The sequence below is a fragment of the Uloborus diversus genome, chromosome 1 (assembly GCF_026930045.1).
Source record: "Uloborus diversus isolate 005 chromosome 1, Udiv.v.3.1, whole genome shotgun sequence".
Taxonomy (NCBI): domain Eukaryota; kingdom Metazoa; phylum Arthropoda; class Arachnida; order Araneae; family Uloboridae; genus Uloborus; species Uloborus diversus.
The window spans coordinates 142,761,854-142,789,743 of record NC_072731.1 but is presented as its reverse complement, the minus strand read 5'-3'; the positions used below and the strand labels follow the sequence as shown (position 1 = coordinate 142,789,743).

At 32.2% G+C, this 27,890-nt stretch overlaps 1 long non-coding RNA gene across 1 annotated transcript in view; it reads right to left on the bottom strand.

Moving 5' to 3' along the window:
- The window catches only part of LOC129232563 (uncharacterized), a 255,555-nt gene that overhangs the window by 115,904 nt on the left and 111,761 nt on the right, over window positions 1–27,890 (bottom strand). The window contains exon 2 of the long non-coding RNA XR_008581365.1: window positions 3,730–3,780. This is a non-coding gene — a long non-coding RNA (uncharacterized LOC129232563). The remainder of the gene's footprint in view (window positions 1–3,729; window positions 3,781–27,890) is intronic.

Genomic DNA, 27,890 nt, shown 5'->3' with positions numbered 1-27,890 from the left:
TTGTGTGCCAGGGAGAAGATTTTAAAAACTAGTTCACTAGACTTTTTCGTGGAGTGGAGTAAACAAAATACATAGTACAACTCGTTGTAAACGGCTATACTATATGTATATATAAAACTTTCAAAGCATCATTCTACCACGGGCAGGTAAATGGTAGTATCTGCAGAGATGAGTTTTCGAGATATATGACGAAACGCGTTTTGGATTCAATACCAACCATAGGGAAATGTTGGAACTAGACGTTTTTATGAAGAGCGTTACATTTCTAGTCTAAAATAGCTAGTTATTTAAATGAAACAAATATTTGAATTGAAATGTATAATATTTAAGGATATTGTATTAGAGTCGTCGCAAAAAATAACTAAGAAGCTGAGTAACACAACATCTTCAACAAATAAAGAAAGATAGCTGAAATGTTAATTATATATTAATAGATTATCCAAAAAATATTTGCTTTAAAGAATAATAACATTTTTTTATTTCTCATTTGCATTAAGTTTCAGTAAATATTTTTTTCAAGGTAAAAAAAAATAGTCAAACGTCAATCAAGCAACGCATCAGTTTAGATATCAGTTTTCTTTGACGCGTTTTTAGTATATTGATTGATAGCTGCAATTAATAATTTTCAGCTTCAAAATCACAAGAACAACGAACCCAATGTCATATATATTGAAATGGAAGAAAACGGCATTTATTCTTTTTGAAAAAATTACAAGCACGATGATTTTTCCAAGAAGGGAGCTTACTTTGAGCTTTTGTAATGTTTGCCTTTTTGTTGAAAAATGTATTTAGATGAGCATTTCTCAGAACTTTTTTATTACACCTCAGTTTTTTTTAATGTGTTTTCGGAAAGTGCTGCAAATTTTTGTAACCTTTCTACAAATAAATCTATTAATCAGTTTTTGATTTTTTTTTAAAATAAAGCAGTCATGTATCTCTATTTTTTATCCATGTATGCCCATGAAGGTGCAATGGAAACATAACATCTTCAAAAAATGTACTGGTACAGAAGCCATGAAATCAAGCATTCAAAATCATTGACATTAAAATATGCAAACGTTTTTCAATTTTAATCAGTGAATAAGTAATTTTAAAATAACCTATTTTTATGTATGGGACTTGTATTTTTGCATTTCAACTGATTACGCTAGACTTTAACTTTATTGTAACAAAGCGTGCACATAGTTTTTATTCTGTCATCATATGCTCATCTGGATGACAACACAAATGAAATAAAACAATTTTTCCCATCCTTAAAAAATGCATTGATCTTGGCACAAGAAAATAACGCATTGAAACTTACCTGCATCAAAATATTAATAAGTTTATCGATTCAAACATGTGAGTAATGAATTTAAAAATAATTTGTTAAAAATACATGAGATGTGAAATGAACTAATGATTTTTTCCCCTTACAATCATGACTGAAAGAACATCCTACAACCTATGGTTGGCTGTAATACATAACGACAGAAATCTATGTCAGGCAATCTCTTTCTTGACAGCTTTTACGACAGCTATAATATGCTAGAAATAACCCAAAGATATTAAAGATGTCATCGGCTGAAGAAATTGCATTTGTGTCATTATAACGGCGTATTCGTGCTTGTAAAAGAACGAAAGAACTTTTGACACCAATAAAGGGAATTTTCCTTGAAACTATTTAGGACTTTTCGAGTCCAATAAATTTTTTTTCCATAGAAATAAAACCTATCGAAAGTGCCTTTTATTTTTATTGCTTTCATCATCTGGCAATTATTTCACTCCCGTGTAGCTTTCTCGCATTTTTACGTCCGAAAGTGCCATTTCAGACAGGATATTCTTTCTTTGCTGACTTTTAAAATCTTCTCTTAATTGTTTGCATTGGATAACTTACATAATTGGCCCAACAGAGGGGTGGAGGAGCCTCTTGTACCCAAAGGTGTAGGTTTGAACTGGGCTCCAGTAGGTGGATTTGCAAGATACAGAAAATCGGCAGCGTCAATGTTATATGATTATGCGGCGTGAAAAATATCACTTGACTACTCGTTTGGCTTTGAGTACTCTTGAATAAAATTAAATCTCCAGTTTAGTTTTGCATGGAAGAGAGCGCAAGTGCCTCTATCTGGTGGGGAAACGGCGTGTCAAAATTCTCGTGGTAATGGCTTCCGCCGATAGTAGTACTACATGAAAATATGGGTATTATTTTGGAGAATTGCAAAAAAATAAACCCTCTAACACAGCCCAATTCGAAAGACGAACTTAACAGAATTGAAATTTGGAAAGAAATGAGACAAACACTATAAAATGATTAACAAAATTAGCTACAATTTTTAAATTTAATTTCAGCCAAAATACCAACAAAAACAAGTTTGTTACATGTATTTTTTTTTTTTCGTTTTACCAAAAACCCTTAAATTTATCTAAAATGCGATCGAAAATCAATCTGTAATTTTGTTAAACGACTTGTTACTGGGCTAATGATTGTGAACTTTAAAATAGTACTACACAGACTATAGACTGATGCTTACGGAAAGTAATGCTTTAAAACTATAAAACGTCGGCGCCTTGGATTTTCATACCTCATTTTTAGCAAGGTTTGCTTCCTGATAAACCTAACTGCTGCGAAGGTCTTCACAAAGCTTAGCTGAAACTTGTTTGAATGAAATTCGAGACAACTACAAAGCGTTAACTACTGCTTTTCAAAAACAAACAAAAAAAACCATCCATTCCGTCCACTTGACTCGCATTTCACTTCGCTTATCAAGTCATCTCTTCTACATAAATTGGCCGTCGATTACGAAAATAAGTTGTAAGATCCATCTCTTACACTTAATTTTAGCGGTAAGCAGCAAGTAATATATTTCTACAAATAAATGAAGAAATAATAATAATTAATTTTGACATTTTGAATTCAAATTAGGTACACTAGTTGCGATAGGAGCGTACTTGTTGGGTTTCTTGTTTCTAAAATAGGCTGTTGTCCCCTGGAATCGACTTCATTTGTAACCGACCCTCTCGACTTAAAAAAAATATATGTTGAATTCTGCAACATATTTTTTACTCAAAAAAATTAACCACTACACTGTAAAAACGATTCAGAAACGTTAGTGGAAAATAATGAGCAGCTGATTTGCCTAATTTCAGCTAGTAACATATCTTGCAAAACATAGGAACGTTTTTCGTTTAGAGTCGGTAACCTTCCTGAAATTATCCTTTCTGAATTGAATCTGAAGAGAGTCTAGAACGTAATGAGAGTCTAGAACTTTCAAGGGAAATTCGGTAGTTTTAATGTAATTGGTTTGACTCTTCCAGCGTTACTAAGAAAGCTCCAGAAGCGTCACTGCACACATTGCAGGACTGCAAGTAAGAACCAACCATATCCCTTACTCGCACTTCTTGACTTGCGAAGCTGCAGCTATCCAGACACGTATTCGCTCCCATTGGGAGCTTTAGACAACCTGGAAGGGTTGTAATCGAACTAAAGATGATACAATTAATAAATACACTCAGTTAATCTTTAAACTGGTAGCTAAAAATATTTTTCACACCAGTGAAGAGTCTACCTTCGTGCAACGTGAAGCAATTTAGAAAACTTTTTTGCAAAGATAAGTACTTTATTTTACGGGGAAATAGATGAAAACCCGGGAAATCCCGCAAATTTCCACGGAAATAATCAGTAAAGTTTCGGAATTTTTTTACAGTGTAAGGAAACAAAATACTTTCATATCTAACATTGTATCAACTCACCTAAAAGGTACTTTTCCACTTCCGCAGTTCAACTAAATTGTGTGTCTCCACCTTCAAGGAAAAGATGAAAGGAAATGTTTTCAATTTATGAAACAAGTACATCAAAAAAATTATAGTTTATATATACTATATTAATTTTTTAATGTTATTATCAGAACAATAACTCCTTATATCTTACTATAGGACATCGTACTGTTTTTCACTCAAAATATATCATAATAATTAACAAAATACATTAACCGAAGTACAAAAGCTAAAATAAAAAGGCATAAACTAAAAATAAAAAAAATCTTATGAAAAAAAAAAATCATACACGTTTTACTCTTATTTTTATGGCATTTAAGACACACTGGTAACCTTCATCAGATATTAAACACACTTCGCAGGTTGTAAAATGTGCAGTTGTGTCACTATGTTACATACATACAACGCAAAATATTAAAGATAAACGTTATGATGACGTAAAGAGAAGAAATAACGCTTTTGAACAAGAAGTATATTGAGCTAATGCCTTTTTTTTAAATAAAGAATGTAGAATAAGGTATTTTTTTCTGAAAGAGCATGCTTAAAAACATAGGATCTGACCATTTTTTAAATAATTTATTTAAGTTTAATATTTTTTAAAAATTACTTAAATCGGTGCGCTTTATTGTTTACACTTCTGTCGTGTGACATGACAAATGATGAAATGCCATTCAGTGTTGCCATTCACAGAACAAAATACTTAATTCGCATCTTTACTCACGTGTATTGGCAACGATATGGTTGATCGCAATCGTAGAGCTCAATTTTAATACGCTGCTTGATTATCATAACGTGGAACATAGAAAGATGCGCCAAATTGCATCATTTGTGACGTCATTAAGACCACGCCTTGTTTGAAAAATCGGACATTTAAAAAAATTAATTAAAAAAGACTGTTGGGAAAATGAAAGTATTTTCTGGGTCCATGTATTTTTTTTTTTTTTTTAGCTCATTAGATCCATTTCAATGACTAAAAGTAGAAGTTTTGACTGAAGGAAACCACCCAATTGCTTCCAGTTATTTTCCGCCAAATAATAATATGAATTTAAAAAACGAACTAAAATCCAAAGCAAAAGTTGATTTAAAAAAAAAACTTTTAATGCTGTTTTTAAAACACAAGTGTTTGCAAGCATACAAATTTAAATTAAAAAAGGAGCACCGTTTGTCCATTTGTGTGTCCGGTTTTTGCTCTCACCCTACCGCTGTAATTTTTGAGCTAATATTTGATTCGAAATCAACCTTTTTGGCTTAAGAGGTCTGCCTGCCCTAAAATTACCATTTTTGTCTTTAAAAAAATCGTTTTTATTTATTTCAATTTGTTTCACTTTATTTAAAAAAAATAGATTTTGAGGACTCCAAAAATGCTTCATTTGTGCTTCTACGATAACTAGAAACGAAGTTATCGCCAATTAGGTACGCCATAAGTGATATGTAAGAACTGGAAGTTGATTTTAAAGACCCTAAGACAAGAACAAAAGAAAAGTTTTTAAAAACGTAAACATATTGACAATTGTAGTCAAAGACTTAATAAACTACAACAGCGATAATTTTTTGCCTGAAAAAATGTCTTTCAATGAATATTAACCTGAGAAATCTTTATATAAGTTTTATAAAAAAAACTGCTCAACATTCCCAGGAGCGTAAAGTGCAATTCTAGGCCGAAGATTGAATTAAAAGTTTTTCACAATTACAATACTCCCTCTACTACTTAAAAGGAGGTAAACAAATTAGGTTAAAAAAAATTACATGAAAAAAATATCATATATTTCTCAAAAGCCACGCGCTTAGAAAAATATTTACCCAATCATATGACAAGATCACCAGCAGAATTGGTAAACTGGGAAAATGTGTATGTTAAATCAATTAGGATTATGGAGTCTTATCTTAAGTATAGTAAATTCAACGTCATTTTACTATAATCGCCTTATCATTTCGAAGGAAGTTAACTTTATTATATTTCCGGGAAACTACAATACTGTCAGTATTGTAGTTTTTTCATCTCAGTAGAAAGAAAAACTTATTTTAGTTAATAAATTGCTCGTGGAATAATATTTATTTCACAATCGTGTATGTTTGGAGAAGTATTTATAGTTAATTTTAAAATTATCTGTTTCAAAAAAAGTCAAAGGAACATAACTAGCATATCAGTTCAATTTGAAGTAAGAAAGTATTTTGTAAAATAATTAATCTTAAAGAACAGGCGCGAGAATATAAGCAAGCGTCTTGCTAAAAGTCGCAATAATTTATTTTTAGTTCTGCATAAGCGGCTATAATAATTTAGCATTTCGTCTAACGAAAGATTGACGACAAACTTAACGAACATGTTACTATTATCACCTATATTACTTACATTTTTTTTTAAAAGTATTTTAATAGAAATTTTGCTTTTTCTCAGAACGAATATGACGTTGAAAAGTTGAGTAATATACGCTTTGAATGACAGCTAAGCTAACTTTGATGATTAGAAATGAATTATTGTTATCCTTCACTTTCGTAATTTTATCAGAAACAGGCAGTAATCCGTCTTTATTTAAGCTTCAATTTCAAACTGGAAATCCGTTTGATTGAATTCCACTACTCGATAAACTGTCAAAATAAACCAATGCTTTCAGCGAGGGCAAATTTACAGTCCTCGTATTGAAAAGGCTTAGAGTTCCGATGCAGCAAAACAAACGAAGGGAAAAGCAGAATGGGTATTATAAAAACTTGGAGAAACCCATCAAGCTTGTTGGCTTTGCAAAAGAGAGCTCGATAGCATCTGAAAGCCGGTGAAATGTTTGGTTCTTTTTCGCGTGAACAGAGCTCCCGTTTTTCTCCTATTAATCTAGTACTATTCTTTCAAGAAAACTTAGCACTAGAGTATTCTAGGCATCCGAAAAAAAGAAGAGCACGAAACCCGTTGAATTTTAAGTCTCAGCACGAATTTTTCGTAATAGAATAAATTCATTATAAAGCTCTAAATTCTTGCATTTGAACTGCGTCTTTTTGTTTGTAGAAATGATTTTTTTAATTAAGGAATACATTATTCCATTTTTAATTTCGTTTAGGTTTTCCTCTGCTGTTCCGAATTTGCGAAGTATTATGTGAAAAATTGTTAGATAATGATAGTTAGAAAGCTTTCTCATGCAACTTTCCTATATCATGAATCCCAAGACCAAGTATTTCATTAGTAGCCGTGCTATATAGTTCGGAAATGTTTGCACTAATCACAAAAATAGCAATGCAATACAACTATACACATTTTTTTTCTTAAATGATGCTATTCATTATACTGTAATTTGTATACCTTGAGTTACAGTTGAACTCGGTTAATAGTGATAGGTTAGTAGTCAAAAATCCACGAATTTATTCGTATTAATGGTTAGCCGTAACAACCGCGAAAAAGTGATATTGTGAAAAATTGATGAAATGCTTACCTATAATTAAAAAAATATCACTACTAATACACACATTGAAATCTATTAGTACAATCAGAAAAAAATCCCTTATCTTTATTAGCTACTAATAATAAAGCTGAGAGTCTCTCTGTCCGGATCTCTGTCTATCAGAATCTCTGTGACGCGCATAGCGCCTAGACCGTTCGGTCGGTTTTCATGAAATTTTGGCACAAAGTTACTTTGTAGAATGGAGGTGTGCACCTCGAAGCGATTTTTCGAAAATTCAATATGGTTCTTTTTCTATTCCAATTTTAAGAACAAAATTGTCATAAGATGGACGAGTAAATTACAAAATTATCATTACGTGAAACCATAACATGGGCACAAGCCAATTGGCGAGAAAATTCACCATACGTTATTTGTAAATGTACAGGCGAACCAAAAGACCTTTTCATTTTCTATTACGGGCAAAGCCATGCGGGTACCACTATCATCTAATAAATAGGATGTTTTTGAAAAATATTGAAAAAGGAAGCTGATAATCGACAATATGTTGTTATCCACAATATAAACGAAAGTGTTATCTCCGAGTAAATTGAAATGTCCACAGGTAAACAAATGTACAGGTTTTATTTTCTATATAATAATTTTTTTATTTTCTTCTCGATAGGGAATAATGAGACTTCCACTACCTAACAAGATGATGCATAATTTCTGAAAAAGAAAATTACAGTATTGAAGCACGAACACTTTAAGTAAAGAGGTCAGAAATTTTTGTTCGTTTCAGCCGATATTTTCAAATTAATGTACACATTATACGTGAAAATTTTTAATGCAGTTAGATAGCAAACCAAACTTCACGAAGATAATTCAACTGTATGTTACTTCCGAAATTGTGCAGTAAAGAGAATTGAGCAGCGAAGATGTAATTACACGTAACATCTTCATAAAGACCAGTTATATTTTTAAAAAAACTCAGATAAAAAAAATTAATAAATTTCTTTAAAAATAATACATGTCTATAAGTACAATGGTGCAAGAAATTAAGAGAATTTTCAGATTTGGTCAATTATCCCCAAACTACTGGACCGATTTTAATGAAATTTGGTATGTACATACATTGAAACCCCAATACAAAATAAATAACCGTCCAAAGATTTAAAATACACACGCATGATCATAAATAACACTCTCTAGAGACGGAGGGTATGAAACAGCGGTTGCAAAATTAAACAAAAGAATGGGCTAATATAGAATTTGGTCTACTCTAATAGACATATAGGCCTCGGCGTGTGATTCCATACATGAAATGAAGCAGTTTTACGGTATCCTGAGGCAATTGTTTCCACTCGTTCAACAACGCTGTACTCAGGCTGTGGAGAGTCCCCGGAGGAGTGTTACGAGTTTCTATTTCACTCCCAAGAGAGTCCCAGACATGCTCTATAGGATTGGAGTCTAGAGATCTACTTGGCCAATCCATCAAGTGACTATCCTCCCCTTCAGGAAATTCGTCGACAGGAAGAGCTCTATGTGGCCTTGTGTTACCATCCATTAAAATTAACTCAGGGCTAACAGCACTCCTGGAGAGGTGAGCATAGGGTTCCAGGACAACATCCCTATGTCTCGCAACTTTCACAGAGCGTCTCTTAAAGACATGAAGGGGTGTTCAGCCGTCCTACATGATTCCTGCCCAGACCGTCAAACCTCATCCTCCATAATGGTCGATTTCGCGGATATTGGAGGGTAGGTAGCGGGTTCCTGTTTCTGTCCACACGAACGTAGGACAAGAATAGTCGGTTAAGCTGAACTGGAACCCACTACCTATCCTCCAATAGCCGTGAAATCGACCATTATGGAGCAGAAGGTTTGACGGTCTGCGCAGGCATCATGTTGGGTGACTGCACACCCCTCCATGTTTTAAGAGAGGATCTCGGACAGTTGCGAGGCATAGGGTTGTGTTCTTGGAGCCCTATGCTCACCTCTTGAGGGGCGCTGTTATCCCTGAGTTAATTTTAATGGATGTTAATACAATGCCACATAGAGCTCTTCTGGTAGACGAATTTCTGGAAAGGGATGATATTCACTGTATGGATTGGCTAAGCAGATCTCTTGACTCCAATCCTATAGAGCATGTCTGGGACGCTCTCGGGAGGGCCATAGCAACTCGCAACTCCCGTCCGGTGTTCATACATAGCCTGAGAACAGCGTTGTTGAATGAGTGGTTGCCCCAGGATCCCATAAACTACTTCATTTCAAGTATGGAGTCACACTGCGAGGCCTATATATCTGTTAGAAAGGACCATACCCCCCTACTAATCCATTTTTTTGTTTAATTTTGCAACCGCTGTTTCATAACCTCCGACTCTTAACGAGGGTTGTTTATGATCATGCGTGTGTATTTTAAAGTTTGGATGTTTATTTGTTTTGTTTTGTTTCAATGTATGTACATATCAAATTTCATTAAAATCGATCCAGTAGTTTTGGATATAATTGACCAAATCTGAAAATTCTCTTAATTTCTAACACCACTATTTTATGCATTGTGATGTTTAAAAGCAACTCAGTAACGATTAACAATAACATTGTATTACTACTAATATGACTTCTTGAGTATCTGAGTTAAACTAATTTATAACTTGCATTAGCTATAGTAATTAAGTTTGCCTTTTGATTAACAAAAGGGATACCAAAGGAAATAAAGATGCTAATGATCGTGGCCAGAAAAAACTCATTACGCAATTTGGTAATTAAGTATTATTTGAAAAACATTACCTATATAATTGAATAATATACGAATACCACCGTATACTAATAGTGTATGTAATAATAATTTCACAGAACCAAGTATGACGTTAAATGACTATTATTATGAGGAAAAGTCTAATGTAGACCACACACTACTTCCTTTTACGTCTAGCAAAAAATCGATATATTTTTTTTACTCAACACGAGAGGTGTAGGATCTTATTGACGCGCGTTAAAAGTAATGCTTCTTGATTAGCTATTAAGACATGTTTCTACAAATATAAAACTGTATTAAATATAGAGAATTGTGCTTTCAAATATAAATAAATATAATGTTTACTTTTAAAAAAATCATATTTCTTTACATTAAAAAGTAATTTTTAAGTCATGTGCATTGAAAAACTAAATTATAATAGAAGAGTATCTTAGCGTGAGCAAGAAATGACTTAAAATATTTACACTCATAGTTTATTGTCATATGATGAAACAGAGATTTATTTGAGGCAACAAGACATTACAGAGATTCATTTTTGACAATTTTACTGCTATTCAACGGATGTCTGACTAAATACTGTCAAATGGAAACGTGATTCCAAAAATCATTTTGGTCGTAAAATGTGTCAGAAACTTGGTGATAAATTCCCAAGTTAGCCAAGCTAAGAAAACTTGACAATCAAAAACTTGGCGATATATTGATAAGTTGTCGTTAAATTATGACATCAGTTAAGTCTGAATTCAAATTAACACCGTTTTGCACCAAAACACGTGTAAAAGACCACCTTTGAAACATTTGAATACAACCCATTTGAAGGTGCACAACTAAAGTTCAAAATGTCAACCTCTACGGAGTTCCTTTTTTGAGTTTTGTGAGATACGTCGGTACGCGTAAATACGCTCATACAGACGTCACTAGAAAACTTGTCATAATTAACTCGGGGGTGATCAAAATGCATGTCTTAGCTGTTCATACATTCTTAGTAACATATGCACGCGCGGATTGGCCGAAAAAACTACTCAACATTAATTCGGGGGACGGTGGTAGTAAAATGCAAATTGAGGCCGAAATTTCATTCAAAATTTTTTGCTACTACATTCTTAGTAACATATGCACGCGCGGACTGGCCGAAAAATCTACTCAACATTAATTCGGTGAACGGTGGTTAGTAAAATGCAAATTGAGGCCGAAATTTCATTCAAAATTTTTTGGTATTATTATACTTCCAACACAAGGAAAAAAGTAAGTGTAAGAAATATAGGAAGTTAAAAAAATGGTCTCTCTTAAGATATACTCAATCTCAAAAAAAAAAAAAAATCTACGAATAGTAAAATGAGCATAACCCGAGAAGAATAAAGGTTTCATCAACACAATTTGCATATGTCCCTTAAAGTAAAATATTTACCTAGCTACATTTGGCTGTCTAATGAGATAGCTATGGAAAGAGGATCTTAACATCAACATCAGGTACCACTTATTTCTTTTCGTTGAATTTTTCATTTTTTTATTGCTCATTTCGTTTTATCTGTGTTCCAACCTTCTGAAAATGCGACTGCATCCAAAGCAGAATTGGTCAAACACCCTACTGACAAATATTTGCAATAATACATTTTATCATGATTTCGGGGACAAACAACTTTATTTTGATTATTTCAAAACCAATCGTTACTTCCTTCGCATGGCTCTGAACTCTTCATCTGTACAACAGACTGAAAATTTCATCGTGCTGAAATAAGTTATTTTTATTTCATACCCTCTTTTCTCATCACTGTTTATTATGTGGGACAAAGTACATGATACAATTTTCTGTTTCATGGAAGTGGTACATGCCGTTAGGAGCACAAAAAAAAAATAAAAAAACTGAATTGAAAAGGAAATGTTTAAAAAAAAAAAACGATACTGAAGTTAAATAAAATAAATAAAGATAAATTACTAACTATTTTAGAAATTCAAACAGACGTTTAAAAAAAGAAGAAAATAAGCAGTTGCGAAATATTTCTGAAAAAATAAACTTGATGAAAATTATTTGCAATATTTGGGTGAAGAAAAATAAAATCTCTCAATCACTAGGATAAACATATTTTGCTTTTCCCAATTTAAATTTTAATACCGCTCCTAAGTGTTCAACGTAAATTATCCCTGCTCTAAATTTTCTCGCAATTTTTTGAAATGGTTTACAAATTAATAATGCAACAAAAAGTATGATAAAAAATATGATTTTCCTTCTCATAGCTTAAAAATAAAATAAATCAGTTTTGAAGAAATCAAAAAGGAACACCCCGAAGAGTACTCTCTCTCCTGAAAATAAAAACCAGTATGATCTCTCTTTGACATAACTTTTTGTACAATATGTCGTCATTCTGAAATTTATTACACTTTTCGAAGATCCTGCATTTTTTATTTAATTTCATGTTGTTTTTTTGTCATACAATTTCGACATGGCAAAGATGCGGCAGCTGCTCACATATTTTGGGCTTGAGAATTTCAAACACCCGGCACCAAACAATAAAATATTTCATCAAATATATCCGTTGCCTCGGTTACCCTAAACTTTTCGATTTAAAGAAGTGCGCGAGTGGTCTCTGTGATGTATATTTTCCGCGGTTGGAGAAAGCAAATAAACTTCCTGAAATTGCTAAAGTTACGACTCAAATGTGTTTTGTAATGTTCAAAGTCACTCTTTCAGCAGTAAAAGGGTATTTTTGCTCACTTCTGCTTTGTGAACTTTAAGCCAACTTTTATGGGAAGAATAGGTTTAGTAGTTGAAAATCGCTCGTAACATATGATTTTACTTTTTAAATGCAAACCGCAAAGAAATGTTTTATATAAGACAATGATCAAATTCAAATCTTATTCCAGCCAACAGATAATTGAATAAATCGAGAAGTTTAGAAGTAATTTTAAAAAGTACTTTTTTTTTTTTTTTGAAGTGATATCTTGTTGCTTTGTTGTTTTTAGAAGGTAAAATCTTCTTGACTAAATATTAAAGAAACATTAAGCTTTTAGGTTAATCCGTTATTGCTTTTTATATTTACATAATTAAACAGAACTATATTGCTCACATTTATTTAATTGCATTTTATTGTTGTTATTTATGTATTTATGATGATATGTTTAAAACGTCTCTGCAAGCGTATATTATGCCTTAAAAATTGGAATTAAGAAACTTATTTCCACTGTTAGTATTTCAAATATAAGTTTGGCATCATGAGAACTGGGATAAGCAATTGAAGATTTTAAAGTTTTGCATTTGAACCATTTGTTACTTTTTGTTTTAAAAAAAATTTATAAATGTTAAAAGTTAAAATATTAAAGTTCGTTTTATCATGTCATCTTTCATTTCGTCCTTAGGAAAACAGTTTGTTTATGGAACTGTTATTCTAATATTTCATTATCCTATTGTGGTCTTCACTGTTTTCGTATATTTTACTCCTTCAAACTGAATTTGACTAATCGAAACATGTCAAGGAGTATTTTAACATCTTGAAAAAAAAAGAAATAGCAACATGTATATATTTATGTATATTTTTTCATAACGCGTCTCATGGGAACATTTTTGATCATTTTAACCAATACCATTTCATTTAAATAGCTTCACGTAATATACAAAAGATTTTTATTGTTGAAAATTCATTAATTTTCGCAGAATTGAAACTAAAAATATTTTGGCGTAAAAATAGGAGTAACTGAACACAAGTTCTTCAATAACACAGCTTAAACAAGTGATAATTAAGAACATGTACTTCTTTTTAAGTAAATAAGGTCATCTGCAGTAAGTTAAGCAACAAAATCTTTAAAAGAAAGCAACTACAGTCCAAATTCTTCTTCTTCTCTCTATATATTTAGACTCATCTAGGCTGAAAAAAATACTTTTAACATAATTAGCATGCAGTAAGTGCAGTTTTAAAACTTTATAAAATCAAGAAGGGAACAAAACATTTTTGTCTTTTTAAATGAAACACAAATCAACTCCGAAATTGTTTCCACCTCGGAATGATGAATTTAAAGAATGCGACAAAACTTTTGATGTGGAATGCAAATGTCTCTAAGCTAGTTGTAAAGCCACGGCAAGAATAAAGAAATCGAATTTGCTGTCACGACAGTGTTTTCCAAAATGGCGGAAAATTCGAATTCCTTTGAGTATGCGTGTGCGTACAACTAAAACCAAAATAGGAATTTTCAGAGGAAAGGTATTGATTTTTTTCTCTTAAGTTAGAAAACACTGGATTTAAGAACAAGAATAAATTAGTAGGTTTCTTATTATTTGAACTATTATATCCGACAAAAGCCAAAAGTTTTTGTCGGATGTCTTTTCATCCATAAGCTCATTATTTTTTGCATTGAAAAAGGCGTTCCCTGTAACGCCGAAACATGTGTCTGCTGTAATTTACAAATTTGTGCTTCTTCTAACGTTGTTTTGTCTTACTTTATTGTTCAGCACAAAGGTATTTATTTATCTTATATGTTCTACGTATTTAATTTTATAATTATTCTTGTTGAATATTCATCCTACAATGCAAATTTCTCCAGCTGATGAAGGTATCAGTGAACTGTTCAAAAGCTCGTATTTCGTAGATCTATCTCTTGAACTCTTCACATCCCTGTCTACAGCAACTAATATTAATGACCAGTGATCAACACGCTGATGAAACACTTAGTATTTGGGAGCTAGAATTCCCTGTTCGGGAACTAAAACTGTGTGTTGTTAAAATGAGACTTCAGTTCCATTCCATCATGTCTTATTCTTGTTGATGCCAACTTTATGTATACAGGGAACTTTGGATTGATTCAACAATCGTTAACGGTTGTGTGAGGGGATTTAAGAGAAAGCCCGTAGAGAACCAGTAAAATATAAAAACAGTAATTAATTAGACACTTCATGACAGCAAAATCATCCTTCAGGTGTAGTCTAGCTTAAATATCATTAACCAGCGCGATAGTGAAAAAAAAGAAACAGCAATAATAATAATAATAAAATAATAATAATAATGATTATGATAATAACAAAAATAGTAATAATAATAATAAAATAACGATAATAAAATAATAAAAATATTTTAAAAATATTAATAATAATACTCCTAAGAATAATAAAAAATATAGCAAAAAAGTATTCAAAAAAAAAAAACTAATGAGAATACTAATACTACTACAATTCTTAAAATTCGATGTAAAGACAGGCGTGGTGGCCGAAAACTATCGGCATTATTTTTACACAAGAAATTTCATTTTTTCATTGAGTTTTACTAGCTTTCGTTTGGCAAATTCCATCGTTACGTTTTACCGTAATAGTTTTTATTTTTTAAGAGGGTCTGGGACATAAAAATCGCCAAATTTTTCATATTTTTATCAATTAAAAATCTATCCTTTTTTTCTGCTTAAAATACCGTTTGAATCTTGTTTCTATCTTATTTAAAACAAAAGACGTATTTATTTTTGTTGCTTGCATTTATATAATATTAATATCAACTTCAAAACTTTAAGTCGTTTTTCTCCATGATGCAATTTTTCCCTATTTTTAGCATTCAAACTCAAATAAGTGAAGAACGGATAAAGATAAAGTAATGAAATTCCGAGTATATGTTATTCAAACAGTTTAATTGAATTATTTGGCTAATTAAAAAAAAAAAGTTTACTTCAAAAAATAGAATTTTTTGAAAAAAAAATATCTTAGAAGTTTTCGAATTTTTCAAATATTTTTTATTTTTATTGAATTAAAATTCCTTTTATTGACAAATAAAAATTAAAGCTTAGATATTAGTGTTTAGATTTATGAAAAACATTTTGAAAATTGACATAGAATATTTTGAGTTTTAGTAAATTAAAGCGACCCCATTTTTTCTTAAAATTAATTAGTTTAAAAATTTTTTTTTTCATATTTATGTTATGATTTTGTTTATTTTATAGATGGTGAATCAGTGCAAAAAATTTCAAAACTCTAAACTGTTTAATATTTTTTTTTCCAAATGTGTCCCGGACCCCCTTTAGCATGTTTAGCACTTATGCAATAACAAACATAGTAAACATTCCCCAAAGAAATCCTCCCCTTTCTTTTGTTGTAACACATCCTTTAAATCATTGAATAAAGAAACGTTACCAGAAAAATGCGAAAAAAACTTTATAAAAATGCTTTGTAGCTCGATTTTATCTTTTAATAAAAACAAATGAAAGAAAATAGATGAAAGGATATTTTGAGAAAAATTGAAGTGAAAGTGAAAAGCTTTTATTGAAAACTTGTCACGTAAATAAACCCGATACAAAAGATAAATTACAAGAAGATAAAAGAGAGAGTTGATTCTCATTTTTAAGTAAACTGTTCATTTTAATGATTCTCGGTTTTAGGTCTTTTTTCAGTTGGTGCAAAAAATTTCTGTTGGTGTTGAAAAAGAGCACAAGAGAAAGCATTTCAGCAAATATTGTTTCCATGACGACTTTTGCCTTGTGGTTCAATTGAGAAACATAATCCAGTATTTACTTTTGAACAGGATTGCACATTAGATTCAGTAAAAGCTTTGGAATTTTTTTTACTAGTCTGAAAACTTTTATGTTCCGAAACAACTCGCTAATCCGAAATATATAGTTAATATTATTTTGAAACAAACAATTCTGATATTTTTAAGTTTTACCATTACGTTTTGTTGAAGTTTATAAACGGTTAAAACTGCTGGTAAATAAGATATATGCTTCTCATTATGCTTTTACACATATAGAGTTAAAGAGAATTACGTCGTATAGGTTTTGACAAATATTATTGTAGGAATATATATCATTACTCTGGTCATCAGATATTCTATACGTTTCATAAATTATCTAAGAAAACAATCTAATATGAACCCCAGCACACTACTTTCTTTTACATCTATTATAAATGAATGTTTTGGAATAACTAAAAAAAAGGGAAATACTTTTTTTTTTCTTTCCTAGTTTGTCGCCAGCCGATGCAAAAAAACATTTTACAGACATTAAGTTTCCCAATATTGACAATTTCAACGTGATTCAATGCACAACTGTTTAAGTATCGTTAATAGTGAGAAATTGAAACCAGATTTGAAAAATAGTTTTTTTTTCTGCCAAATTTGGCGCCATCTTGGAAGATAGTCGGATCCCAAATTACTCGAGGGATGCGTTCCAAGAATCCTCGCTTAAGTCGAAATTTCGCGTTGTGTCAAAGTGTTGCGCATATGACTTTTTTAATAACAAACCCAATCATTTTAGACATTCAAGACCTTTTAAACTGATTTTGACCAATTGTTAACTATATATTACCGTTTCCTATACATAAACAGCTGAATTTTTACCGTAGTTTTAAAAAGGTTGTATTATTCAATATAAAATACTGTTACGATGCACAAAATTAATGATCAATGGGAGAGAGATATATAAAAATAAAACAGTACGGTACGTACAGTGTGTAGTAATAATAAAGAACTGCACTGTAATAGTACTGTACAATAGATACAATAAGTTACATTTATAACTTAAAACATTGAAGATGATGATCCTGCGCAGTCTGATCGTCATTCTAATATATTTTTAAATACAGTAGCTTCGGATTTACTTTTATAACATTTACGTCTATAGTCCCGGGATCCCTGAACCTATATGGATTGCCTTCTCTTGACTTTTAATTATACGTATCAAAGATTCGCCCCCATACCTAATTGTCGTGCTAACTTCGACCCACTTTCTAGTTGTTCAAGCTTATCAAAAATCTTTACCTTTTCTTAAATTGTCGCAAACTTTCGCTTTTTGTTTCCATCTTCAAACTTTAGATGAAACAGCGTGCATGGGTGCCACAATATTTCATCACCTTTCATATTTAGAATAACTAAATGAAAAATGAGGAGTGGTGATACACACACACTAACAATGCTATGTTTATGGTGCGGTATGTGGGAACTTGCGCAGTCAGCGATGCTGAAAGGATGAAAGTACATTCACGAGTTAATGCTTAGCAGTCAATAACAAAGCCGAAACTTAGCATCACGATTCCTTTCCAAATATTTTCGTGTCGGGAGCGAGAAATTCGCTTTAGCTCTAAAATTTGTTGCTCCTGAAAAACTCGCGTTATAGCCATTTCGCGTAAGTCGGATCGTGTTGTAGCGGGAGTCGACTGTATATCGCTAAGTTGGTGACAAAACTTGGCGACCAAAGGCTTGGCGGTACATCGCCAATTTACAAATATCGCCCCATTTCTCATTGAAATTAACTCCGATTTTCCCCAAAAAGGTCTAAAAGACACTTTTTGGGACATCCGAATGCAACCAAGAGGGTAAGTTCACATCTAGTCCCAGCAAAGACTCTACATACCAAATTTCAACTTTCTACGGCGTACCGTTTTTTTGACCAATCACGATTGCTCATTGTTTTCATTTGACCTTCCTTAGTGTCTGGTTCCTTTTTCAGCCCCACCGTCCTCTGCAGTCGTGGCTCCTCCGGTCCTGAGCACTGTCCTCCGGAATCCGCTTCTCCTGGTCAGTAGCGACCTTGTCCTACACGCACGCATGCTTATACGCATACACCCTCACACACACATGCGCTTGCCTTTACACACATGCCAATGTGCATACACACAGGTCTACGCACACACACAGGCCTACACATACACAACAATACACACATAACTGCCCGAGAAGAGGGACAGACTTGGGGGATAGGAGCTGTTTCTAAAAACAATAACTCCAATGAGTCCAATGAGTAGGGCTCTATCGCAACTCGTGATTGCGAAAAACAATTTGAATTCAAAATTTCAGAATCAAATTAATTTTACTTTCTTTTTTTGAGTTATGCGAGACACATACGCCTATACATACGTCGCAAGAAAACTCGTGGTAATTAACCCCTTAGACAGTTAAAATGAGTATTTCGTGCGTCCATACGTTGCTGGGTACATATGCACGTGAGGTTGAGTTGAAAGGTCAGTGTTTGAGCGAAATTTTTATCGCGAATACAATGCATACTTCTTTTACAATGTAAAACGAAGTAAAACTGTTGGTTATTACTTCTGTTTTGTTCTCCTCTTCTAAGTAGTTGACAGCAATAACAGTTAGGTTTTCGGACAGAAAATCAAAAAGAAAGCTTGAAATGAAATTTTTCCGAAACAGTACCATTCGTAGTTCTTTTTGAGGCATTCTATTTTCTCTTTCATTTTGTTTACCTTTCTATTTGCAATAAGACTTAACGTAAGATAGTCTTTTCAGAACCTAAACAGTTTGTGTATTTCAACTGCTTATTCGCATTTCGGCTCCATTATTTGATCTGTATGTAAGAGAAGAGAACTTGCAGTTTACTATTCTTAATCAGATAAAATTTTCTATACCTCTTTTAAGTTATTTCAGTTAGGGTTGCACTGATGAATCGGCCATAATCGGCCACTTTTCCGGTTAAACGGCGAAAAAAAATATTGTTTAAAATAAGTTTCTTAAAGCATATCTTCAACAAGAAACTGATGAATGGTATGAACAGTAAATGAATGTAATTTTCCTCAAATATTATAATAGAACTGCAGTATGAAAGTATGTAGAGTAAAAACAAATATTTTGGAAAGTGCGTAAAACTGAATGAAATATTAAAGAATAATTCTCACACCTTTTATTCACATGACACTGCTACGAATAATGAAAATCCAGGACCTTTAAATTGGAATGCGAAAAATATCTATCCCCACTAGCCCCCTTCCCCCCTCACCCTGTCCCCTAAACTTTTCATATCACCTGACTTGCAGCTACTTTTTATTTTTATATTACCCATTAATGTTATTTCTTTTTATCTTTTGAAGGACAGAAATGTAACAGAGCTAAACAAATGTGTATATGATCCCTCTGGAACCTTCCCCTAACCCTCTTCAACGAAAAAAACGAGCTAATGTGTGCATCACATGACTTCCTTTCACTCCAATTTAATGTCATTTCCCCATTATTGGCAATTTTAATCTGATTCAATTATTTACTCTCTAAATATCACCAATGTGGCCAAACTGAAACAAAATTTTAAAAAAAAATTAAAAAATCTCCAAATTTGTCGCCAAGTTGGCGACAAACTTGGTGACCAAAAGACTGGTGATATATCACCAAGTGTCCGACAAATTTTAACACAACTTGAGTTTACATCGAAATTAACAATGATTTCCCCCCAAAAAGGGGCAAACGACCCTCTTAGGAACACCCGAATGCAACCAAAATTGAAGGTGCACAACTAGACCCCACTAGGAGCCCACGTACCAAATTTCAACTTTCTAGGACATCCCGTTTTTGAGTTATGCGAGATACATGCACACATGCACACATACACACATACGCACGTACGCACATACATACGTATATACGGACGTCACGAGAAAATTCGTTGTAATTAACTCGGGGGTCGTCAAAATGGATATTTCTGGTGTCTGTACGTTTCTAGGCTTCATTCAGGAATGAGAAAAATGGAAATTAAGGCCGATTTTTGAGTGAAAATATTTTTGCGAATACAATACTTCCTTTTTTGTAAAAGGAAGTAAAAAAAGATTCCAAATAGTTTTGTTTATTTCTTAAAGAAAATCAGGATTATTTTCAAAGTGTACAATGATACCTTCACCCCAGCACACAACTTGATTTTTTTTTTCAGTTATTTTTGTTCTTTGTTACTATACATATGATTACATCATACATTTTACAACTTACTATTTAATTTATCAAGTTTTGATTCAACAAAACGAAAATTATTTTTTTGAATATCATTTATTGTAAAAATTAATGTACATTATTTTTTTTTACAAACTGATGGTTGAAGAAATATATTTTTTATTTATTCATTAATTTTTTTAATTTTTAATAAATATGCACGTATGTACAATATTCCATAATGTTTCGTGAGTCGATACTTTTCTTCTTTAGAATAGTGCTTTTAGATAACTTTTTAATTTTTTATAACGAATAAAAAACTTGGATTAGTAAAATTTGAAAATAAATTTTAATTAAACGATTCTCCTAAATTTGTCTGTTGACCACAAACTGACCAAACATTTTTAAATTTTCATGTATAATTGATATTATCTGAATTTATTAACATTAATATAAATATTGGCTGAAAAGAATAGCATGAAATTTTGAAATTATTTCTGGAAATAGAAAGAGGAGAGAAAAAAATGTCTCTCAGAAATGAACTGTTAACTATCTCTAAAGTCGAAAAAAGAGTGAGGGAGGAATTGATAGTATTAAAAATAATCATTATGACCATTAATCGGCCAGAGTCGATTAATCAGATGATTATCAACAGCCGATTAATCGGTAATCGGCGAATTTGCTTATAGGTGCATCCCTAATTTAAATTTTGTTTTTTAATAGTATAAAATACTACATGCCATTTAAAAGTTATTCCATGAAGAATATTTCATAAAAATATTAAATGTAAAATATTTTGACAATAACCAAAAACAAGGAAACAACCATGATTGTTAATGTATCCTACACGAACTTTTTGTTCCAAGTCATGTTGCTGAGGCTAACATGTTGTTGCCGATATATGTTAGGATCATTATAAGCCAACTCCTTTACCAAAAGAATAATTTGCTTACACAACAAATCAAACATTTTAGAGCTTATTTTAAAAATCATCAGTGATGTATTTTTATGCACTGTAAAAAATATTCCTAATCGTTCCTGAATAATAATGTGCAGCTGATGTGCCTAATTTCTACCAGTAATACACAGGGAAAAACCAGGAAAGGTTCCCTCCAAAAATAAGCAACCCTCCTCAAATTAATTAAGAATCTTTCTGGAGCAATTCGAAACAGCTTATTTTCTTTCAATTCATTTAAAGCTACAATATCCAGAGACTGCGTTTCACAGTTGCCGGGAGCTTAGTCAATCCGCAAAATTTTCGATCTAACTGCAGGTAATAATTTGAAACGGAGGGAGAATCTTCACTTGTAGTTGAAAAAAATATATGATATTTGTTTTGCCTAACCAAAGAAAAAAGTCTAAACCCAAAGAAATATTCATTTTATGATTCCTTCAATTTATATTGAAATATACAAAAAGGGATATATTAAACACTCGCATGAATTAATCGTATGAAATTGTATTTACATAATTAAAAATGTAAATCAAATTTATTGTGTGCATGAAACACCTTCCAAATTTTGATAAATCATTCATTATAATGACCTAATAACAAGCGATTCCATTCCTTTCGCTATTTTAACAGCAACAGGTTTCGTAACAGCTTAGAACAACACCCCAAAGCAATCCATTCTCGGTTTTGTTGAAAGCGTAAGAAAGGTGAACGGTCGGAACCGGAATGTTCAATTTATTCTCGCAACAAATGCCTTCGGTAAGAATGAAATGTCTTATTCATAAACACAGTTAAGTGTATCTATTAATTATTCGCAGCTGTGTTGTCTGCGGAGACCGCCATCGCTGAGCGGACTGCTGTAATTCTTGCAAATTGGGAAGTGACGTCATGCTCGTAGGCCCAGCGGCGAGTTCACGATTGGGCAAGAGCGGGCACTCCCTTGGAGCAGCCAGATTTGGTAAGAAAATACATATTAAATATTTAAATATATTTAGGAGAAAAAAATGTTTCAATTAAAAACGAAAATTATAAAAAATACTCCCTATTTTAAAGTGCCAAATTTTATTCGTTTAATATTTTGAAATCGACAACTACTCATTGTTTCCTTTGCACCCGGAAGTGGGATTTTTTATACCATCCTTAAACTAAACAAACTTACGCATGTTTATATACTATTTTTTGACAACTATCGGAAATTAAAGTCAAGCCAGGCGTAAAGAAACCAGAATTTTCAGGTCATCAATTTATTGACCAGTTTACTCATAGGTCTGAAATTAACGAAGATATTAATTAAAAACGTAATTACCATTCTTTGGGAAAATTGATGTTTGAAATGTGTGCGTAAATTTAACACCAATAGAAGGAGCGAATTTTTCTGTGTCATATGAAATTAACATTTCTATTTCGCTGAGTAGTGATAATGTTCACTGATCTAAATTTCATTCGCTACCTCTCTTCCCATGTGTTAGCAAATGAACATTTTATGCATTTGCGAAGCTTCTCTCTATTCAGGCGGGGACGGGGAAGGGGATATCTTTCAGGTAGATATTTTTAAAACTGTTTCTGTAATGTTTTTCAGTATTATGTTATTTAAAAGCAAATGTGATGTAATTATTAATGAAATTATGTATTCTTTAAATCATACATAACTTAACAATTCCTTTATGTTAAAGACCTTTGATTGAGTTTCTTTGAAAAATGGTTCTCATTCTCATTTTATTTGCCTAAAAATGAGTTTCTTCTAAAGATTAAAAATTCTTGAAGAACCTATTTTATTTATTTTTTACAATTTCGCTCATTTTTTAAGGAATCTGTAATTTTCTTTTAGTTCTTTACTTTATGTTCTTTTAAAGTGTACTGATTAATTCGTGTTCTTTTCACATGATATTTAGAGGAAATAAAAATATTGAAATATATGCAGACTAACTTTTAGATACATAGAGTGATGAACTTTAAGCAAAAAAATTATAAAAAAAAAAAAAAAAGATTTTCTCAACAGCAAAAAGGAAAAATAAGAATAAATGTATTCGTAAAATATTATGGTTAAAATTCAGGCAGAAATTCACGGCTGCGAAAATTTTAATTCTTCAGAAACAAATTCGTTGTTCATTATTATTTTTATTCATTTGTTTATTTATTTTTTTATTTTGCATGAAATAATGATTCACCTGTCAAAGAAACCAGTTGAGAACAAAAAGGTTCTAAACTGTCTTGTTTTAGGGCGGCATGACCGTAAAACCGCCCGCAAAACCACCCCGCGTTGGCCGAAGCTTGTTTGACGATATTAGGATTTTCTAACCAGAAGCAAGGTAGAATCTTAGTTTATGGTTTACAAAAATATAATTTATTGATGAGACATACAAAAGTTCATTTCCGTTTCGAAAATAAATTCCACCTTTTTTTTATTCTTAACTAGTGGTACCCGCACAGCTTTGTCCGTAGTTGAAATTTAAAAGGTGATTCGGTTCGCCTGTATCTTTACAAATAATGGATGACGAATTTCTCGCCAATTTGCTATGTTCATTTACTTAACAATGTTACGGTTTCACGTTATGATAGTTTTGTACTTTAACTCCTCCACTTTGTGATAATTTGCTCGATAAAATTTCCTTAAAATTGGAATAGAGAAAGAGCAAAATCGAATTTCGGAAAAATCGCTTCAAAGTGCACACCCTCATGCTACAAACTAACTTTGTGCCAAATTTCATGAAAATCGGCCGAACGGTCTTGGCAAAATGCACATCACAGAGATCCAGACATCCAGAGATCCAGACAAACTTTCAGCTTTATTATTAGTAAAGAAGAAAATTTAAAATCGTTCGGCTTGCTTAAGGTAAGCCTTGGATTTTGGTTTTCTTTAAACGATTCCTACAGCTATCCTAATGCTAGTAGAAACTTCTAACAAACTTTATCTTATGCAGAAAATTCCAAGCTTTTAAATGACTTAAAACTAAAAAATGTGAATAAAATATTTATCCCCCATACTATCAAATTTACGTGAAATAATGGGCATAAAATGTTAATAGAGAAAGAACAAGTCGAATTTTTGAAAAATCATTTCTATGTACACACCCCTATATGCTACAAACTAATTTTTTGCAAAACTTCATGAAAATCGGTCGAACGGTCTCGGCGCTATTCACGTCACAGACATCCCGACAAATATCCAGGCTTTCCGCTTTATTATTAGAAAAGAAAAGATATTTATTTATTAATGTTAACATCACCATCCGGAATCAGGTACCCGCTACACTATTCAAGACTTTTACGCTATTAAGCATTAGCTCTAAAATAAACTACGATATATACACGATAAAGCAATCAAAGCGGCAAGACCAATATAATAGCCTTTTTGAAGCTTTCTCAAGTTAAGATAAAATAATACTACAGTTAACAGAAATAAGCATGTACAGTACAAGCTTTTAATACGAGCGATACTGAAAGTGAGTGTATAATCATTAAAATAAAAAGTCTCATTGCATATTTTTCCTCTGATTACTACTGATTAAAAGATAATCATTTTAATCACATTTAAGTTCAAATTTTCTTACCTGAAAACCTCACAATTAAGGAAATTCGAAAAAAAATTGAAATTGGTGGCGTTTGAAAGAGCATCGTAAAACATGTTTATGGCACAAAAATTACGTGCCCTCGCGACCCCGTTATCGAAATTTGAGGACTTTAAGTTTGCCGAAATTTTAAGTTGAGTCGCCAAATTTAGCGAGTTTTGTTCAAAAATGGTAGGTACGGGGCGAGTTCAAGATCTGCATCTGACAAGACATCTCATTGACATTTTTGGTCTTCATCAAAACGCGTGAAAGATTTTTAAATCAACTCTTTACTCATGGGTGACTACCAAGGGGAGAGGCTTGCCATTCAAGTTTTTGGGGGGTTGCTTTCAGGGGTGTTTTTCTCTCGTCTGGGGGGAGGCTTTTGTTTTTGTGGTGTCTTCAAGGTATTAGTGTGAGGGTAGAGTAGCATTATCGCTCTTGGAGGAAATATGCACCCCAGCTTTACTTGTGTACGTCAAAGTTAAACCACTATCAAGTTATAAAGTGGAAAGTTTTTCCAGAAGAATAACTTTAAATCAAGATTAAGCATAAGTTTTATCTTATTATTAATGATAAAAGCATGCCCACCACAGACAGGGGGGGGGATTTAAGGGGCTAAAGCTGACCCTCCTGGTTTTCAACAAAAAAGGTATTTACATGTGTACTTGCAAGAGTGTAGTATGGTGGAGAAGGGGGACTTGCGCGGGGGAACGATGTCACCGGAAATATTTGTTGTTGTTTTTTGTAAAAACAATGCAAATATAATGTTAATTGATTTCAAACCACCTTTTTTCTGGCGAGTCCCCTAAACCCCAAGGTGAGTTCCTAGACACATTATTTCCAATTCTAACTATGTGTACGTGGGTTTGTTTTCTGTTGCTTTTCGGCATGATAAGCATTTTGTATAATTCTGCCGTGGGAAAACAAAACGTAGTATCAGCATTTTTTTTTTTTTTTTTTTTTTTTTTGCCACATTTTGTACTTTATCCAAGGGTGCCCACCTGGAGGGAGAAGGTGTCGTAGGGTAGACTGCGCCATTGAAATTTTTAGGAGGGGGAGTGTTATTAGGGATATTTTTCTCATTTTGGAGAGGGGTCTCCGTGATAGCCCTTGCCCTTAGGGGGGGGGGGTCACCTCTGCCTCAGCTTTATTGTACAAAATTGCTTATTTGGTTTCCGTAGAAAATTTAGCATGAAAAGAAAGTCATATTTAAGCGTTTCTTTTTCTGGAATCCAAAACCCGTTTCTTCAAATATCTCAAAAATTCATTCCTGCAGATACTGTTTTTTAAGTTCTTACGGCAAAATTGACCTTTTCCCCGGTAAAATTTTGAAGAGACTGGCCGGGTAAAAGTATAATTTTTCATTTTAGTAGATTTTAAGTAGATTTTACGTTAGTACTTTAAGTCTTAATTACAATATTATAGATGTAATAAATTTGAAGTATTTCGTATTATAGTTTTTATAAGTATTAACTATGAGTATTTCTTTTAGATTAGGTGCAAAGCTAATTTGTTTACTTTTGTTGATTAAATATAAATCATTAAAAAACCTCACATTCAGATATTTTTATCAATAGATTAACCTAAATATCTACAAGAACTAAAGTAAAATAAAAATGAAATAATAAGTTAATTTGTATACTTAAAGCAATGTAAATTTAAAAACAAATTGCTAATTCAGAAATTTTAATCAGCAGATTAATGTTAAGTACAAATAAGAGATATAGTAAAATGAAAATGAAAGAAGCCCGTCGAAAGTGCAAAAATATGCTACTAACCCTGAAAACTATAACACTGAACAAAATAATGATTAAAAGATAGAAAATTGTGGCACTAGAAACATGTCATGAATTTAAGCAGCGTACAAATATTTCAACCGTCAAACTCCTCCGAAATGCAAAATTGCAAGATGTTTAAAATGGAGGTGGCTGAGTTTTCAATAACCCCTTATACCAAGCATATAGTATAATGTCCGAATATTATGGTTATAATAATCTGGAATTGAATAAGTGTTTGTAGTTTGATTGAAACATAACTTGTAAAAGTTATTCCAGTATTCTTAAAAATGAATAAAAAACATGCAATATGTTGTGCATTTACGTTATACCCACTTTTAGCTGTAGTGTCAGATTTTGTTCGGACGTCAGGGGTTGTTGTAATGAACGTCGGCTATATTAACAGTTTTTAAGAACAAAAATAACTATTTCTCTCCATCCATGATGTAATTTCCGATATCGATAATTTTGAAGCGCAGGTGATTGACATTTTTTATCCGTTGTTTCCTTTTTAGATTTTTTTTTCTGTTTTAAATTAAAAATTGAACACTTTTCCTCACAATGGTCAGATAATAAAACTTCATGTTAATTATCACTTTAAAAAAATAACTGATGCCATAATCCATGACCATTTTGTTTCAACATTTGTTTGTTGAATGACCATTTTGTTCCATGAATCATGACCAGTTTGTTCAACATCCATGACCATTTGTTTTATTATCTGTATATGAGCTTAACTTAGTTTGCTTTTGGTACTTATTCATATTAATTCTCCCAGAGTATTAAGAATTACTTGCAACATATTTCATTAATAAAAATTAACACTTAAATAAGTTAAATATACTTAAAATACAGAAAAATTGTGAAATGTATTATTATCACGAATGAAATGATAAAATTTATGTTTAATTTCATTCCAAAGTTGTCGTTTCTCTGGTCCTCTGGATAAAGGTTACTACTCTTCACTTTACAGGTTTGATGTTAATTCCTTTAATTTAACACGTGTACAAAAAAGGGATGAATGCAACACACCTTTCACACGCTTTGCAGATGACCCAAAATGAAAATGAGTTGCCTTGCAAGATGCAGCCGATGAAATAGCTCGGTGTTTTAAATTTCTTGCCAAGTCTTTAAATCTGGC